The sequence below is a fragment of the Squalius cephalus genome (genome assembly GCF_949319135.1).
Source record: "Squalius cephalus genome assembly, chromosome: 4".
Classification (NCBI taxonomy): domain Eukaryota; kingdom Metazoa; phylum Chordata; class Actinopteri; order Cypriniformes; family Leuciscidae; genus Squalius; species Squalius cephalus.
The window spans coordinates 22,950,825-22,967,120 of record NC_137125.1 but is presented as its reverse complement, the minus strand read 5'-3'; the positions used below and the strand labels follow the sequence as shown (position 1 = coordinate 22,967,120).

The 16,296-nt window shown below is 38.1% G+C and overlaps 1 protein-coding gene across 1 annotated transcript in view; it reads right to left on the bottom strand.

The window, feature by feature from the left end:
• Nucleotides 1-16,296, bottom strand: part of LOC307157335 (uncharacterized protein) — a 625,157-nt gene that overhangs the window by 74,393 nt on the left and 534,468 nt on the right. The gene's annotated exons all lie outside the window — the stretch shown is intronic.

Here is a 16,296-nt window from a genome sequence, read left to right as displayed (position 1 = left end):
GGTTTGACATGTAAATTATGTGTGATTTAATTTCAGGCTTGGGTCATGCTGCATGACATTTACAACATTAGAACACAATCTGAAAAAGCTTTGTAAAGCAGAAATTAAAATCACAAAATTAAAAATAAATAATTACAAAAGTATACATTTTTACTGGTAAGATGAATCTGAGCTTAGTAATTGCCAGTATATTAGCCTACATTTGATTTACCCCATTACAATAGTTACCCCTTTACAGTTATTGCTATCATAAAAATATAAATAAGGCACATCTAATGTCCAAATAACAAATATTTTAGTATATATATATATATATATATATATATATATATATATATATATATATATATATATATATATATATATATATAAAATGTACTTTATTATGTCTTTCAATTCAAACACATTTAACACAATTATACAAATTGACAGTTCCTTTAAAGACATCATATTTTCCCCCAATAAATATTCCTTATTTTTCCTTCTACTTTTTTTCTTTTGTGATAATACCCACCAACACATAGCCTAAAAACACACGATTAGAACAATAACCAAAAAGTACATAGACACTTTTACATATGATTTAAGGGGGAAAAGACAAAAAACAATAAATAAATAGTAATAAAAATTTAACATTAACATATTTATATCAAACTCTTATAATGACACATAATTCCTAATAGTTATTCAAGTAATGTTATTTGAATATCAAATATTCAATATTAAATAAGTAAATAAATAAAATAACAAATAAATAGAAATAAAAGGGAGGGAGGGTTATATAAAAATGTAGTTAATGTAGGCTAATATATATTCCTTTATTTTATGGAATAGTCTTTGATTTTAGATTTGCACATATCTTTTCAAAATGTATACATTTGCTCTTAATTTAATGTTATCCTCTCCATAATGTACTTTAGAAACTAAATCTACTCATTTAAAACTGGGGATTCTTGCTTTCTCCAAAAAAGTATTGCATTAAAAGCTGTAATTCTCAGCATTCTAAATAAGTATACATCATCTTTATTAAGTAGCATAGGTCCTATACCCAAAACTATATTTTGTATCTTTATATATTTAGTTTCTTAAAAAAAATCTTCCCTGAATTATAGGCTACTTCACTGAAGTACTTCTGTTCGCTAGAAGTTCACTGCAACTTATCCAACATCCTAAAGATAAATTATTATAATTAGAAGATATTTCTAGTGCTATAAAATATCGCATATTAATTTTCCAAGCAAAATGTATATTTTAGTCAGAATTATTGCGCTCCTATTTGGCGCGCATGCGCGCAGCAGCGCTCATTCAATATGAAAATTAGCAGCAAAATGGATACATTTGCATGACTTTCGAACATTTACAGATGGAGAATATAACTGTAAAATGTCAGTTTTGAATTAAGGGGGAAAAAAAACATGTCACAAACGCATAAAACAGCACAAAATATACGCTGTTTGATGGTGGATCGATTTGATCCACGATCGACCTCTAGGGCTGCTTAAGAAACGCCTGCACACGCAATTATCTAGACTAGATAAACCTGGATCAAATTAGTGAGATTGCGTGAGCTTCAATTACCTTTTATGGAACCACTTTAGCCCCAACTCATTTGTTAAGCTCATTCAAGTCAGGTTTTGGAGTTTCATCCCCGCTTTTCTAAGCGGTTTTTATGGAACAGCCCCCTGGTGTGATGGCAGTCAAATATTTTAACCTATTGTTGTGTTTGTAATTAGACCAGGTCTGGGCCCTTGCTGTCAAATTGCTAGGTCGAGCTATAAAAATTTCTGTGCAGTCTATTATGCAGCGGCATTTTTTTGAAGTGACGTTTGAATGTTTTGGGCATATTTTTAAGTATAGCTCCCTTATTTGGCCATTTAATTAATGGCTTGAGGACGACAGACATAACAGAGATCCAGCTCCGATAAATATTTGATACGGTGCTTGTTGTTACATGAAATCTATATGCCAGGTCAGTGTTACTGAGGCCCATCCTTAATTTCATCAAGACCATCAACAATTGCTCCTCTAGAGCAGTGATCTCAAACTCAGTTCCTGGAGAGCCACAGCTCTGCACAGTTTTGCTCCAACCCTAATCAAACACACCTGATCCAGCTAATCAAGGTCTTCAGGGGGCTGTTCCATAAAACAAGATTAGAGTATAAGCCAGGCTTATTTCGGTTAGTCAGACTTATTGTCGGTGGATTCTGTTTCATAAAGCAAACTTAAAATAGTTCAAACTCAGTTACCCTGGCAACTTATGCTGGGAAACTAGCCTGGTCCAGGGCAGGCTAACTGTCAGGCTAAGCCTCAGTTGTTACACAGATCCTCTAACACTGACCGACAAGAACACAATGATATTACCACTGACACTCTCTCATACCATTTTTGGACTTTATTAACCACTATTAGTCCAAAAATAAATACACAGTATACAGAAAATCAACTTAAATAAGGCTACAATGATAAATTAGACAATATAGACCTATATATATATATATAGATATATAGATAGATAGATAGATAGATAGATAGGCCTAAATACAATATATATATACTACAGGTTTTCTTTTTTTACTGGCTGAATGTTTTGTGCCCAAGATTTAATTAGATTGTTTTAAAGATTTATGAATACATTTCTCTCTGGTTTTATTTGGCAGCTGTAGTACATGTTTATGATTAGAAGAACATTAGAACACAATCTGAAAAAAGCTTTGTAAAGCAGAAGTTAAAATCACAAAATTAAAAATAAATAATTAGTTAAGTCAAGTCAAGTCATCTTCATTTATATAGCGCTTTTAACAATGTAGATTGTTCCAAAGCAGCTTTACAGAGATAAGCGTATAATTGAAGGTAACAGAGATTGTTTCGGCTTTACAGCAGAGTTAAGTTATTTCCATCTAAAGTTAGTTTTGATTGACTTGCTTCCGTCACAATGATCATTTGTTATTAAATTAGGGGCCGCTAAGACGACACCGTTCTCTCTACACAGACTTTAAACGCGAAGATGTGAGAAACGCTGATGGCGTTCACATGCGCATTTAGAATGGGTTCTATAGTTATGTGCGTTTGAATATACGCAGGTTTGGAATTCCCTACAAGCCGAACCTAAACAAAGTACTTGTCTTTCATTATAAATTTTGATAAAGAATTTTATTTTATTTTGTTGCTTTGGGGTAGGAACGCGAAACAAAATTTCCCGACAACGCCTTATCTGTAGAGTGGTAGTGGGATCCTCCATAGGGAGAGACTAGTTGGCACTTTAGCACTGCGTTGTCATCGGTCCAGGCGAAGGTCCTTCGTCAGATCTGGATACGGCCTGGATCCGGCAGGCTGCAGGAAAACCTCGGGATAAACACAGACACTAAAATTAGCGTAGATGCCATTCTTCTCATGATGTAACGAGTACATCAGGATTTTTGGGAAGTGTTCCCGGTTCCGGCTGACCTACTATATGCAGCCTAACATTAAATTATAGAAGTCTATAATGTATTATGTGAAAGCTAGGTCAAAGAGATGTGTCTTTAATCGGGCTTTGAACTGACAGAGTGTGTCTGCTTCCCGGACAATGGTAGGAAGACTGTTCCAGAGTTTTGGTGCTAAATAGGAAAAGGATCTACCGCCAGCAGTCGATTTTGATATTCTAGGTATTATCAACTGGCCGGAATTTTGAGATCGCAATAGACGTGACGGACTATAATGCGTTAAGAGCTCGCTCAAGTACTGCGGAGCTAAACCATTTAGTGCTTTGTAAGTGATCAGCAATATTTTAAAATTGATGCGATGTTTAAAAGGGAGCCAGTGCAGTTTTGACAGAACTGGGCTAATATGGTCATACTTCCTGGTTCTGGTAAGAACTCGAGCTGCTGCGTTTTGAACCAGCTGTAGTTTGTTTATTAAGCGTGCAGGGCAACCACCCAGTAGAGCATTACAATAATCTAGCCTTGAGGTCATGAACGCATGAACTAATTGTTCCGCATTTGTCAATGAGAGCATATGGCGTAATTTAGATATATTTTTAAGATGGAAAAATGCGGTTTTACAGATACTGGACACGTGACTTTCAAATGAAAGATTGGTATCAAAGAGCACACCCAGGTTCCTAACCGACGACGAAGACTTAACAGAGCAGCCATCAAGTGTTAGACAGTATTCTAGATTATTACGTGAGGAAGTTTTTTGTCCAATAATTAGAAACTCTGTTTTTTCAGAATTTAGAAGTAGGAAATTCCAAGTCATCCAATTTTTTATATCCGCTATGCATTCCGTTAATTTTGTGAATTGATAAGTTTCGCTAGGTTTTGAAGAAATATAGAGCTGAGTATCATCGGCATAACAGTGAAAGCTAATGCCATGTTTCCTAATGATATCTCCTAATGGTAGCATGTACAGAGTGAACAGCAACGGTCCTAGTACTGAGCCTTGTGGTACGCCATACTGAACTTGTGATCGATGAGACATCTCATCATTTACTGCTACAAACTGATAACGGTCAGATAAGTATGATTTAAACCATGCTAGTGCATTTCCCGTAATGCCAACATAATGTTCTAATCTATTTAAAAGAACGTTGTGGTCAATGGTGTCAAATGCAGCACTAAGATCGAGTAACACTAATAGAGAGATACAACCACGATCGGATGATAAGAGCAAATCATTTGTGACTCTAACGAGAGCTGTTTCGGTACTATGGTACGGTCTAAATCCTGACTGGAAATCCTCGCAGATATCATTTCTTTCAAGAAAGGAACACAGTTGTGAAGACACTGCCTTTTCTAATATCTTTGACAGAAAAGGTAGATTCGAGATCGGCCTGTAATTGACTAATTCTGTAGGATCAAGTTGCGTTTTTTTAACAAGCGGTTTAATCATAGCCAGCTTAAAGTTTTTTGGTACGTATCCTAGAGACAAAGACGAATTAATGATATTAAGAAGAGGATCTATGACCTCTGGAAGTATTTCCTTCAGTAGCTTAGTCGGTATAGGGTCTAACATACATGTTGTAGATTTAGATGATTTAATGAGTTTAGTAAATTCTTCCTCTCCTATAGCAACGAATGAATCAAATTTTTCCTCAGGGAGACTACAATGCACTGCCTGATGTGATACTGTAGTAGACGGTTGCATAGTTATAATTTTGTCCCTGATATTATCAATCTTATAAGTGAAGAAGTTCATAAAGTCATTACTGCTGTGTTGCTTGGAAACTTCGGTGCTTGAAGCTTTATTTTTCGTTAGTTTAGCCACCGTTTCAAATAAATACCTAGGATTATGTTTATTTTCTTCTAATAGGGTTGAAAAATAAGCAGATCTAGCAGCTTTTAAAGCCTCTCTGTAAGTAATTGAGCTCTCTTTCCATGAAATGCGAAATACCTCTAGTTTTGTTTTCTTCCAGTTGCGCTCCATTTTTCTGGCTGCTCTCTTAAGGGCCCGAGTGTGCTCGTTGTACCACGGCGTTGGACTATTTTCTTTAATCTTCTTTAAGCGCAACGGAGCAACTGTGTCTAAAGTGCTGGAAAAGAGAGAGTTTAACGTTTCTGTTGTAATATCTAGTTCTTCTAAGCTATCTGAGATGCTGAGATGATGAAACTGATCAGGAAGATTATTGATAAAGCAATCTTTAGTAGCAGAAGTGATAGGTCTCACATATTTGTAACACGGAGTCGGCTTTGCAGCCTTGGCTAAATGCAAATTACACGAGACTAGGTAATGATCTGAGATGTCATCGCTCTGCTGCAGAATTTCAACGGCATCAACATCTATTCCGTGTGATAATATTAGATCTAGAGTATGATTACGACGATGAGTAGGTCCTGACACGTGTTGTCTAACTCCAATTGAATTTACAATGTCTTTAAATGCCAATCCCAATGCATCTTTTTCATTATCGATGTGTATATTAAAATCACCAACAATTAGTACTTTATCTGCAGTCAATATTAATTCTGATAGAAAGTCCGCAAATTCTTTGATAAAGTCTGTATGGTGCCCTGGTGGCCTGTATACAGTAGCCAGCACAAATCTCAAGCGTGATTTATCGTTTACACTATATATTTTCACATTAAGCACCAATGCTTCAAAAGAATTATATTTAAAACTTGATTTCTTAGTGGTTTTGAAACTATTACTATAAATTACAGCAACACCACCCCCTTTGCGTTTCAGACGAGGCTCATGTTTATAACTGTAATCTTGCGGGGTTGATTCATTTAAAGTAATGTAATCGTTTGGTTTTAGCCAGGTTTCTGTCAAACACAGCACATCTAGGTTATTATCTGAAATCATATCGTTAACAACGAGTGCTTTTGAAGTAAGCGATCGAATATTCAGCAACCCAAGCTTTAGCATTTGCTCATCTGTAATATAGCAGTTTTTTATTTGTTGAACATCAATTAAATTTTTAACCTTAGATGGGTTTAAACGTTTTTTGGATTTCCAAATTCGGGGAACAGACACAGTCTCTATATGATGATAGCTAGGTGAAAGAGGCTCTATGTGATAGGATTTATCTGACCTTGGTGACACGAGGCCGCTAGCAGACGGTCGGTTTAGCCAGTCTGTCTGCTTCCTGACCTGAGCCCCAGATTGTCATGTTTGAGCTCTAAGACTATGTGCCATATTACTAGAGAGAAGAGCAGCACCATCCCAGGAAGGATGAATACCATCTCTTTTCAACAGGTCAGGTTTGCCCCAAAAACTTTTCCAATTGTCTATGAATTCTATATTATTAAGCGGACACCACCTAGACAGCCAACCGTTAAGCGAACACAATCTACTAACTATCTCATCACTCCTGCGAACAGGAAGGGGGCCAGAGCAAATTACAGTCCTTGACATCGTACTTGCAAGTTCACACACCTCTTTAATATTAATTTTGGTGATCTCCGACTGGCGGAGTCGAACATCATTAGTGCCGACATGAATAATGATCTTAGAGAATTTACGATTAGCATTAGCCAGCACTTTTAAATTTGCTTTGATGTCAGGCGCTCTGGCTCCCGGCAAACATGTGACTATGGTGGTTGGTGTCTCTATTTTCACGTTCCGTGTAATAGAATCGCCAATAACTAGGGCACAATCATTCTCAGTGGGTGTTTCACTGAGCGGGGCAAATCGATTTGTTATGGTAATCGGAACGGAAGAGTGGTTTTTAGATCCGCGACTAGAGCGATCCCTCACTGTCACCCATTTGCCCGGCTGCACGTGCTCTACTTCAGCCGGAACCACGCCATGTAAAGTGTTCACTATTCTATGCGCATCCAAAACATCTAAAGCTCTAGCACTCTTACTATCCTCAATTAAAGTTTGGATGCGTGTTTCTAATTCTGAAATCTTCTCTGTCAACCTAACTGTCTCCTTACATTTATCACATATAAATCCTATATTGTCGACAGAGAAGGCTATACTAAACATGTGACATGAAGTGCAGGTGACAATAACAGGACAAGACATTACTCACCGTGTTTGTTGACTGATTCTTACTCACCTGAGCTTTTATGAACTCAAAGGCGCGGACGCGCGAGAGAAAAATAAATAAATAAAATAGCTGAGCGCACGGGTGGCGCGTTAACAGGCTAGCGAATTACTAGCGTTTTGTGCTAGTAGTACTAATAACAAAAGCTAGCGATGTCAGGTTAATCTGAGATGTTGGGTAAAATGTAGTAGTATAAACAACTAGAAATGGTAGTAAAATGATGGTTCAAAACAAAGAAATATAAGGCTAAGACGGAGCTTACAGCACCGAAGCACACAAACACACTCACAGCAGGCAGCGAGGCAGACAGGAGCAATCGATCAGCGATTCCAGTGCAATTACAAAAGCAGAGTATAAATTTTAATTGGTAAGATGAATCTGAGCTTAGTAATTGACAGTATTAGCCTACATTTGATTTACCCCATTACAATAGTCCCTTTACAGTTATTGCTATCATAAAAATATACACACAGGTTTAAAATTCTAAATAAGGCACATCTAATGTCCAAATAACAAATATATATATATATGTGTGTGTGTACTTTATTATGTATTTCAATTCAAACACATTTAACACAATTATACAAATTGACAGTTCCTTTAAAGACATCATATTTTCCCCCAATAAATATTCCTTATTTTTCCTTCTACTTTTTTTCTTTTGTGATAATACCCACCAACACATAGCCTAAAAACACACATGATTAGAACAATAACCAAAAAGTACATAGACACTTTTACATATGATTTAAGGGGGAAAAGACAAAAAACAATAAATAAATAGTAATACAAATTTAACATTAACATATTTATATCAAACTCTTATAATGACACATAATTCCTAATAGTTATTCAAGTAATATTATTTGAATATCAAATATTCAATATTAAATAAGTAAATAAATAAAATAACAAATAACTAGAAATAAAAGGGAGGGAGGGTTATATAAAAATGTAGTTAATGTAGGCTAATATATATTCCTTTATTTTATGGAATATTCTTTAATTTTAGAGTTGCACATATCTTTTCAAAATGTATACATTTGCTCTTAATTTAATGTTATCCTCTCCATAGTGTACTTTAGAAACTAAATCTACTCATTTAAAACTGGGGATTCTTGCTGTCTCCAAAAAATATTGCATTAAAAGCTGTAATTCTCAACATTCTAAATAAGTATACATCATCTTTATTAAGTAGCATAGGTCCTATACCCAAAACTATATTTTGTATCTCTATATATTTAGTTTCTTAAAAAAAATCTTCCCTGAATTATAGGCTACTTCACTGAAGTACTTCTGTTCGCTAGGAGTTCAGTGCAACTTATCCAACATCCTAAAGATAAATTATTATAATTAGAAGATATTTCTAGTGCTATAAAATATCGCATATTAATTTTCCAAGCAAAATGTATATTTTAGTCAGAATTATTGCGCTCCTATTTGGCGCGCATGCGCGCAGCAGCGCTCGTTCAATATGAAAATTAGCAGCAAAATGGATACATTTGCATGACTTTCGAACATTTACAGATGGAGAATATAACTGTAAAATGTAAGTTTTGCACTGAGGGGGAAAAAAACATGTTACAAACGCATAAAACAGCACAAAATATACGCTGTTTGATGGTGGATCGATTTGATCCACGATCGACCTCTAGGGCTGCTTAAGAAACGCGTGCACACGCAATTATCTAGACTAGATGAACCTGGATCAAATTAGTGAGATTGCGTGAGCTTCAATTACCTTTTATGGAACCACTTTAGCCCCAACTCATTTGTTAGGCTCATTCAAGTCCGGTTTTGGAGTTTAATTGGAGTTTAGTCTTTTATGGAGCAGCCCCCAGGATTACTAGAAACTTCCTTGCAGGTGTGAGTTGGAGCTGGTTGGAGCTAAACTGTGCAGAGCTGTGGCCCTCCAGAAATTGAGTTTGAGATCACTGCTCTAGAGGAAGTGCTTGGTGACTTATCTCAATACTGCCATCTAATTTTTTTAGGAGCCATTCGAAGATTACAGAGGTCAGTCCAGTGAAAAACAGTAATTGTTCAATGCTTCTCTTAACATTGCTGTATGAAAATTTGGATTTCTGTAATTCATTCCTAAGTTCTTCATTCTCACTGCATAATTTAAAACAGTCCTGCTGCAGGTTGATGTAGTCTTCCTGCAGTTGATGTCTAAAGCAAAGATCATGTTCCTGTCTCGACACTGGGCGCTCCCCTTCAGCTACCTCCTCATCTTGAACAGAAAACAAACAGACATACAGAAGTTCAGTGAAACATGACAACTTTGGAGGGTGTAGCTTGTGGGACCACAGGGCTGGTGTATTAGACTGCATTGGTTTTAGTTTTACGTTTAAGAGATTATTCATACCACTGCAATGATCAATGGTGCAGTCTTGTTCCATCTCAGCCATGGAAGAAGCAGGTTGCATGTCAGGGCGTTCATCTCTCTTCCTTTTCCTCTGATACCTTAAGGGAAACAAAAGGAACAATTATTGCTGTGTGAAACCATTTAATCATTGTCTAGTTAAACTAGGCTTGCACAATATTGCTTTAATTAAATTACATTTAAATTACTTAATAATAATTTACATGAACAAGGAATTAAAATGCTGTAATTGTAATATTTTTAATTAGATATTATAGTATCTCCTTGAGGCATGCATATGCACTGACAAACATCAGACCAATATGAGTATTGATTGAATTTAAACAAGGTCCACAGTCCATATAAGACAGAAGGAGAGAGAACTACTGTATGTGTGACTCAAGAGAGGGCTAGTGGGAGGAGTTCAAAGACATTTGCATAAGGATTAGACTAGGTGGTCTAGACCAGTGGTTCCCAATCCTGGTCCTGGGGACCCACAGCTCTGCACAGTTTGTATGTCTCCCTCATTTAACACACCTGATTCAGATCATCATCTCGTTAGGAAAGAGCTCTATGAACTGAACTGGGTGTGTCAGATAAAGGAGACATATAAAATGTGCAGAGCTGTGGGTCCCCAGGACCAGGATTGGGAACCACTGATCTAGACCAGTGGTTCCCAAACCTGTCCTGCCGGCACCCCAACACTGCACATTTTCTTTGTCTCCCTAATCAAACACACCTGATTCAACTCATCAGCTCATTATCACATGGGTTAATGAGCTGATGAGTTGAATCAGGTGTGTTTGATTAGGGAGACAAAGAAAATGTGCAGTGTTGGGGTGCCGGCAGGACAGGTTTGGGAACCACTGGTCTAGACTACTCCGCCAGTTTTCTGGACGTTGCAAGAGAGAAACAGTCAAGCCTTATAGATAGATACTTTTTTTATTCGTACCTTTCCATTTTTGTCTTAGGTGTCTGGCTTTGTTTTTTGTACACAAACAAGGAGGGCACAAAGTCAGGACTACTGGAGTCAAGTGATGCCTCTCCTACAAAAAAAAAAGAATTGCACACATTGATTACAACGCGATCTACTGTTGTCATAGTGAAAACGCTAATATAATGCTAGTCTGCAAGTCTGTAACATGACACAGGTCACAATTAATGCCAGATATCAAATTTCATTAACTATTAAATCAGTCTACAGTTTACAGAAAACAGTTATTTACTTACTATGGCTAGAGTTAAGCCATGGTAAGTAACAGTTAAACAAATGTTGTTGTCACAAAGTTGGTGCTAGCCTGTGGCTAACTGCTAGCAGCTGGCTGCATCTGTAGCAATGACACAGGTCCATGGCATTTGTTTAAAAAAATTAATCAGCATACAGTAGCTTAACGTTATATGAGATCCCGCAGGAATCCTGAAAAACTTGACTGCACAACTGGTGCGATTTGCACAGTCCACGACAAAACAAGTAGGCATTTTGACAAGAAATTATCTGGTTAACACACAATGGAACGTTCTGACCCCGACATGCACACTACCTACTTCGAATTTTCCTGTGACGTCAACTGTGAAGGGGTCTATAGTCAGCTGCAAATATGGCTTGACCCCAAAAAAATTCTAACAACAGGTTTCTCAGTGGTTTACAGTAGTATCAGATGTAATTAAAAACATGCTAAAAGTTTACCAAAGTTTGAGTGCAAGAAAGGCCCCATTTTCAAAATGGCGGCCGCCAGGTCCTTAAAATGACCATTACTCCTTTGTATTCCTCCTAGACCAGGAATACTGGTGTCTGATACCTGTTTTGGCCATGTAATATTCTAATTAGCATATCTGCATGATAAATAAGTGATTACAAGTACAATTATATATTAAAGCAATTGGTTACAAGCATATTTATGCGAAAAAGAAGTACAATTTCCCTTAAGTAATTGCATATTTCTCCTTTATCATATCGTTTTTCCTAGTGTTGGTGATTTCTGTGGTTCATAACAATTATTTTGATTCCAATAAAGAATAAATTCATTAGAACTGTGTGGTACTGTAAAATTAGTCAAAATAGGGATGCCACGTGAAGGCTCAGTACCGCTAACCCCTTATATTTTTTTGTTTCATTTATTTTTTTAAATATATTTTTATAATGCATTTTGTTTTTTGCCTTTTGTTTTTTTTAGATATTTTTTCATTCTTTTCTTATTTATACATATCTTTTTCTATTTTCTTCAGTTGTTTCCTATTATTCTGGTTTATTTTTTATACTTTCTTGCACTGTGACCTTCACTAGATTCACCATTAGTCGTCACACTCTTCCTCCCATTGAGGTTGATTATAGTGATTCTCACAATTCCCAACTTGACATGGTCGACAAGCAGGCATGCATGGTAGTCCATATGCCCTGCAACTGCACTGTTGTGTTCGGCAGGCAGTTGTGCAATTACAGTGGATCGTCTGCAGGAGGCTTTCTGGGGCAGCAGCCTTACTGGTCATAACTGGCAGGAACTGGTTGTCCACCAGTTTCCATCCCCAATCCACTGTGTTCATGTCACCTTCCTTTCCAATCCACACCATGATCTGGAGGTAAACTCTTTGGCAGTGGTATTTGGATGAGGACTCAGTTGGAGGCTGACATTCTGGGGTAACAAATGATTTGACGGTAACGATTTTCTTGCTAAAAAGGTTGTTGCGCAAAGAGGCAAGTGAATTGGTACTCTTTCCGTCAAACAACACTGCCATTGCCTTGGTCCCATGGTCCTCTATGACATCCCTTGCTTGATGTGGGAGCAGAAACACATTTGCACAGGACTGGATGGTTGAGTCACCATTCACAAGTTTCTGGAATGCTTTCTGTTTGCCAACACTAAAAATGCGTGAAGTTGTATCACATCCTGTGAAGGCATGGATAAACAGCAACTGGGGACTGGGAACACAAGTCACTACCCAGGACTTGTTTCATCTCACTGATATTGTACACTTTAATAGCTTTGGACTTGTCTGACCGAAAATAGAGGCCTCTATTGTTCGTCCCAGCATAGTAGAGGAGAAGAATGAGTAAGTCTGTATCCTCCCCTATCAAGGTTGTGGGCTGATGTTCTGAGGCCTTGATTGCAGCTTTGACAATGTCCACGTCTGCATCACCTGATGCATTGATAACAGTGCAGCCCTTCTTCTCCAGCTCCTCGGTCATAAGATTGATAAGTCTGTAGCGACTGAGACAAATCAGACACAATTATTTGCCATATGCACACACCAATCTTTAAAACTTCCATCCGAGAGCAGGGTCCCAACCCCCAGGCGGGGTGAAAGGGGCCTGGTTGCCATGGCCGCGATCAGATAGGATGTTTTATGACTCTCAGGAATGCTAACAAGTAACTAACTCTGCCACAGATATCAGAACAAACTCTCCTGCATTCATTTATTGATGAACTGACTGACATGAAATGAACAGGCATTCCAGAACATTTTGAGAATGATTTACTGTTGTGTGTTTTGTCTTTTAATAATTCTGTTGATACTATGATCTCTTTGATACTATGTAGTTATTACAAGACCAACTGTCTATGTAACCATGTTTGGTCTCGATAAATTGGTGCTTTGAAGATCGAAATGATTGTGTACATGATATGCCAATAGCTGTGCAACACATTAGAATTACTAAGAATCTTCCTTAGTAGTGTCATTAAACACCAATCCAGCATGCCAGTCCGAGTGAGCACGCTTAAGACAAAGGCTTGTAAATCCTGGTGACAGAAGAAACTCCCGCCAGACAGTCCACCCTTCTCATTGGTACAGCAAACCCAGAGAGGGGTGGCCATTCTCAGGCTTTATTAGAGACTGACCACAGTGACCGTTCTCTCTTCTCATCGCTTCTCATCCGACAACAAGGCAGCTTCTGCTGTTACTGGGGGAGGGGCTGGACCCCTTCCCCCCCACTTGGGCCCAGCTCCCTGGGCCCAAACAGGCCTGAGCAATGCCTGCCATGCTTTCATACTCCAAAAAGGGAGTCAGACTTTTCTTCAATCTAGAAAACAACTGCAACTTTACCATCACTGACTCAACGATCCACTCCTGGTCTTCAAGCCAGGACAGCAGGCTTCGACTCACAACAGCCATGTGCTCGAAGCCACCATGCTTTTCTTCAAGGCCATAGACCCAATCAACGAATCCAATCCAATCCAAGAATTTTCCACGATTGCAACTGCCATGCAAGTATTCTTTGATGAGATTGCTATGAAATAAGCTGATGGTTCTTCTTCTCATACTGAGATCTTATTCCATAGTTCTATTTCCTGTTCCACACCACTCACCCCTTTACCTATGCATGTATGTATGGATGTATGAATGTATTTATGTTTGTTTAGTGTTAGTTATGTTTGTGATTTAGTTAATAAAATTTGTGCACGATTATGAATTTGGTTTCTGATCCTCTGTTTGCATACAAAGTCCCTTTTACGATTTTGATCTTGCTACATGCTAATTGCTGTACATAAGGAATAATTATTTTTCAGCGACCATGAACAATACATTGTCCTTAGAATAAATGAATAATCAAAGAGTTCTTTGGAACTGATTAATTGATTGTAATATTACTTTGGCTTACCTCAAAGTTAATCTGATTAACTGACCCAAATATTAATAATTAATCATAATTGGTAATTATGGATTATTATTAATATTTCCCCTTAGAGCTAATGTCCTTACAAGTCCTTGTTTGTTGCAAGATCTGGAAAGGAAATCATCCTTTCTTCCCACAAACTCAGTCTCTGCATTGAAGTTAACGATAGGGTGAGTGTTTTCACCATGTCTCTGATGCGTATTGTCTTTGATGGAAGGACCCTCGCTATATCCATCAAAAACGACTGTTGCTTTACCATAATGGCGTATGGTAAAGTCTGCATATGACTGTGCAATGGCACCGTAACTGTCACCCTTTTTCCATGCTAAGCGGTGAACCAGGGAGACACCGTCAAGGACATAATGCTCAGTTGGTGGGATGGAATCCAGGACAGTTTTGTTAGATTTCTTGCTTGAGAACTCAGTGACTGCCTGTGCTAATTGGGGCTTGTTGGCTTTACGGAAGATTTCCTTGCCTTCGAACAGGGCTGCAGGAAATGAGCAGAGCTCATAGCTCATTACATCTTCTAGTGAAAAATGTCCAGTTTTCGACATGATCAGGAACCGTTGGAACAGCAAAGCAAGATCAATGGTTCGGTCTTGGGCAACTTTGATGGTGGAGTCATCTGCAAGGGTTTTTGCCTGGTCTTTCCGTTTGAAGGATATTCCAGAAACGGGTTTTCCAATCATCTTTTCAATGATCTCATTGCCAATAGTCTCAAACTATTGATTGAGTTTGTTGATTTTACTTTGCACTGCAAAATCTAGGTTGGTAATGTGTCTCCTTGGAATGATACAGTCCTTTTTTCGCCCTGGAGTGATTGCTGCTATAATTCCCATTCCGTGGAAGGTCCCCTTACCATCAATAGTAAGGATGTTGTGGTCAACATTGTCCCCAGCAAAAAGAAGTGCCAAGTCCAGCACATCTATGTCATCCGCTAACATATCTGGGGCAACTGAATCTGCTGCATTCTTTTCAAAACGCAAAACTTCCTTGTATGATGAAGCAAATCCCATTCCATGAAGGGTATCCACCAGGAATTGTGACCGATACATATGATGTGCCTGCACTGCAAGGCCAAGTTGTAATGGAGCTACCACAGCACGTGGTCTTGCTGCCTGGACAATTGCCTGTCCAATTCCTGCAACCTTTCGGCTTGTCTCCTTACCCACAAAAAGACCATTCAAAAGTGTACGGAGAGTCTCAGGAACAAACGAAAGGGCAGAGTTAAGCTCAAGTGACTTTGTGCTCGGATACTGATCCGTAACGGAGAGGACATTGAACTAAATACAGACACTGATGAACACTGATTAACTGAACACAGGTGATGTAGATGATTAACTAGACCACAGGTGATACAACTGAACTGATAATGAAGACACGTGACAAGACGACAGGCAGACAAGTCCAAAACAAAACAGAACACAACTGTGACACCCTCAATGAGTATCTGATTTTCTCCAGTTTAACAGTTTTATAAATTGCAATACTACCCATGTTGTCTATCGTTTAGAATGTACTTGTGGTTGTTTTTACGTAGGCCTCACTAAAAGGAGACTAAGAGACAGGGTAGCTGAGCATAGGTATGCCATCCGGACTGGAAATATTAATTATCCAATGGCCAAACATTATACAGACGCTAAACATGGGAGGGATTCGACCTTACAAGTAGTGGGCATTGAGGCTATTCGCCTTGATGCCAGGGTTGGTGATATAATCAAATGCCTTAAACAAAGGGAGACATACTGGATCTTTTCCTTGAGGGCCACCAGGCATCCAGGTCTCAATGAGGATTTTGACCTCTCACCTTTTCTGTGATTGTTGTGTCCCAATAGGTACAGTGTATTGCTG